The 3,691-nt window shown below is 43.1% G+C and overlaps 1 non-coding gene across 1 annotated transcript; it reads right to left on the bottom strand.

Annotated features, from left to right (window-relative positions):
* Window positions 1–1,867: 1,867 nt before the first annotated feature.
* LOC138374017 (U6 spliceosomal RNA) lies at window positions 1,868–1,974 on the bottom strand. The gene has a single exon (XR_011231306.1). It is a non-coding gene; the product is annotated as a U6 spliceosomal RNA (small nuclear RNA).
* Window positions 1,975–3,691: the final 1,717 nt, after the last annotated feature.

Genomic DNA, 3,691 nt, shown 5'->3' with positions numbered 1-3,691 from the left:
TCCGCTCACCCCTTCCCCTTGCACGGGGCTGTTCATCCCTCAGGGCGCGTCAGAAATACCACCTGTGTGAAGCATCGCAGCTACTCTGGTGTTATGGACTGAGAGTTTGTGTTCACCCCAAATTCGGGGGTTGAAATCCATAACCCCTAATGTGATGGTATGAGGAGGCAAGGCCTTTGGGTGGCAATTAGGTCTCGAGGATGGAGAGCTCGTGAGTGGGATTAATGCCCTCATAAAAGGGACTCTGGAGAGCGCTCTTGCCCTCTTTCTGCCAAATGACATGACCAGAGACCATCAGTCTGTGGTCTGAAGAGAGCCCTCCCCGCACCCGACCTTACAGGCACCCTGATCTTGGACTGCCAACCACCAAATGGTGAGAAATAAATTTCTATTGTTTGTAATCCACCCAGTCTGGCACAGGCGCACCTCGTTTCATTGGGCTGTGCTTCCCTGCGCTTCACAGACGCTGCGGTTTTTACTCACTGAAGGTCTGTGGCCGCCCTTGTGGGCAGCAGGCAGGTCTGTCGGCGCCATTTCCCGCAGCAGGCGCTCACCACGTGTCTCTGTGCCACATTTTGGTAATTCTTGCAATATTTTAAACTTTTTACTTACTGTTGTATCTATTATGGTGACCTGTGATCAGTGATCTTTGATGTTACCATTGTAATTGTTTTGGGCACCGTGAACCTCGAACACGTAAGACGGCTGACAACGACCGGGTGTGTTGCGACTGCTCTGCTGACCAGTGTTCTTCAGTCTCAGTCTCTCCCCCTCTGCTCAGGCCTCCCTGCTCCCTGAGATACAATATTGTTAAAATGAGGCCAATTAGTAACCCTACAATGGCCTCTAAGTGTTCAAATGAAAGAAAGAGTTGCGTGTCTCTCACTTTAAATCAAAAGCTAGCAATGAATATGCTTAGAAGGCATGTCAAAAGCCAAGATAGGCCAAAAGCTAGGCCTTTTGTGCCAGACAGTCAGCCACGTTGTGGATGCAAAGGAAAAGTTCTTGAAGGAAATTATAAGTGCTACTCCAGTGAACACAGGAAGAGAAGAAAGTGAAACAGCCTTATTGCTGATAAGAAGAAAATGGTGGTGGTCTGGATGGAAGAGCAAACCAGCCACAACATTCCCTGGAGCCAAATCCTGATGCAGAGCAAGGCCTTAACTCTCTGCAAGGCTATTAAGGCTAAGAGGGGTGAAGAATCTGCAGAAGAGTTTATGAAGTTTAAAGAAAGAAGCCGTGTCCATAACGTAGCCGCACAAGGTGAAGCAGCGAGTGCCGATGTAGCAGCTACAGCAAGTTAGCCAGAAGATCTAGCTGCGATTGTTGATGGAAGTGGTAACTCTAAACAACAGATCTTCAATGTAGATGCAACAGCCGTCTATTGGAAGAAAATGACATTTAAGACTGTCATAGCTAGAGAGGAGAAGTCAATGCCTGGCCTCAAAGCTTCAAAGGACAGACTGACTGTCTTGTTGGGGCTGAAGAAACTGGTGAGTTTCGGTTGAAGCCAATGCTCCTTTACTGTTCCAAAAATCTGAAGACCCTTAAGAATTATGCTAAGTCTACTCTGCCTGTGCTCTATAAATGGAACAACAGAGCCTAGATGGCAGCATATATGTTTATAGCATGGTTTACTGAATGTTAATAGCACAGTAGGTCTATTGAGACCTACTGCTCAAAAAAAAAAAGATTCCTTTCAAAATATTACTACTGCTCATTGACAATGCACCTGGTCCCCCAAGAGCTGTGATGGAGATGTACAAGCAGATGAATGTTGTTTTCATGCCTGCAAATATAACATCTACTGTGCATCCCATGGGTCGAATAGTTTTGACTTTAAAGTCTTATTATTATTATTTGTTTGTATTTTTTAGTTTTCTTCCCAAATTTGCATGTCATACTTGTGTAGGGGCTAAGCTAATCTTCTTGGCATCATTCCAATGTTAGTATATGTGCTGCTGAAGCGAGCATGCAAATATTATTATTTAAGAAACACGTTTCATAAGCCTATAGTTGCCATAGGGATTTTTCTGATGGGTCCGGGCAAAGAAAATTGAAAACCTGGAAAGGATTCATCATTCTAGATGCCATTAAGAATATTCATGTTTCATGGGAAGAGGTGAGGATATCAACATTAACAGGAGTTTGGAAGAAGCTTATGTCAACCCTCAAGGATAACTTTGGGGCGTTCAAGACTTCAGTGGAAGAAGTAACTGCAGATGTGGTGGAAATAGCAAGAGAACTAGAACTAGAAGTGGAGCCTGAAGATGTGACTGAATTTCTGCAATTCGATGATCAAATTTTAATGGATAAAAAGTGTATTCTTATGGATAAGCAAAGAAAGTGTTTTCTTGAGATGGAAACTACTCCTGGTGAAGATGCTGTTAATATTTGTTGAAACGACAACAAAGGATTGAAAATGTTACATAAACTTAGTCGATAAAGCAGTGTCAGGGATTGAGTGGATGGACTCCAATTTTGAAAGTTCTACTGTGGATAAAATTACTATCAAACAGCATTGCATGCTACAGAGAGATTTTTCATAAGAGGAAGAGTCAATTTATGTGGCAAACATCATTGCTGTCCTATTTAAAAACATTGCCACAGCCGTCCCAACCTTCAGCAACCAGAACCCTGATTCATCAGCAGCCATCAACGTGGAGGCAAGATCTTGCACCAGAAAGATTACGACTTGCTGAAGCTCACATGATTGTTAGCATTTTGTAGCAATAAAGTATTTTTTTTTTTGGCTATTTGGTTTTATAATATTCATGGATGTCATTTTTATTTTTCCAATTTATTTATTTCTTTTCTTTTCTTTTCTAAAAATTTCAGAATATTACAGGGGTACAAACATTTTGTTACATATAATGCCTTTGCATCACCCAAGCCAGAGCTACAAGCAAGCCCATCCCCCATACAGTGCGCTCTACACCCATTAGATACGCGTTTACCCATCCCCCCCACCCGGCACCTGATGAATATTACTTCCACGTGAGCACCTAAGTGTTGATCAGTTAGTACCAATTTGATGGCATTTTAAAATTAGAGCATGTACATTGGTTTTTTTCTTTTTTTTTTAGACATAATAGGATTGCACTCTTAATGGACTACAGTATAGTATAACCATAACTTTATAAGCCGTGGGAAACCAAAAATATTTGTGTGACTTGCTTTATTGCAGTGGTCTGGAACCAAACCCACAGTATCTGTTGGGTGTGCCTTTGCTTTGTTACAGCCCAGACTGACTAAGTACCGGGGCTGCTAGCCCTAGCCCTCCTTGCGCTGGGAATAAATGTCTTCTGTGACCATGCTGGCTTCAACGTCAGTGGTTTGCCTCCATTGCAGGGCGGTGAGCTTTGGAAGGCTGAGACTGTTCTGTATTCTCTTCTGTCCCTCCTGTGCTTGGCAATAGACCTTGGCCCAGATCAGTTGCTCAGGAAATGTTGATGGTTTTGAAGAATAAATAAGATCATGGATGCAAGAGGACTTTGTAAAATGTGAAACATCATCACCTTGTCATCCATATCATCTAAATGCTTCGTTGTTACCTTCCTGGTGGGAGGAGCCATCTCAAGGACAAGAGGGGTCTGGCACAGTGGTGACAGAGAGGTAGCAAACTCAAACCCTCTAAGGGGCCACAGGGTCAAACAAATGACTGAAGCAGCCCTGGTGGAAAGCAACAGGA

Source organism: Eulemur rufifrons, chromosome 23 (assembly GCF_041146395.1).
Source record: "Eulemur rufifrons isolate Redbay chromosome 23, OSU_ERuf_1, whole genome shotgun sequence".
NCBI classification, from domain to species: domain Eukaryota; kingdom Metazoa; phylum Chordata; class Mammalia; order Primates; family Lemuridae; genus Eulemur; species Eulemur rufifrons.
Note: the sequence above shows the minus strand (reverse complement) of the source record. Positions and strands in the feature narration are given on the sequence as shown.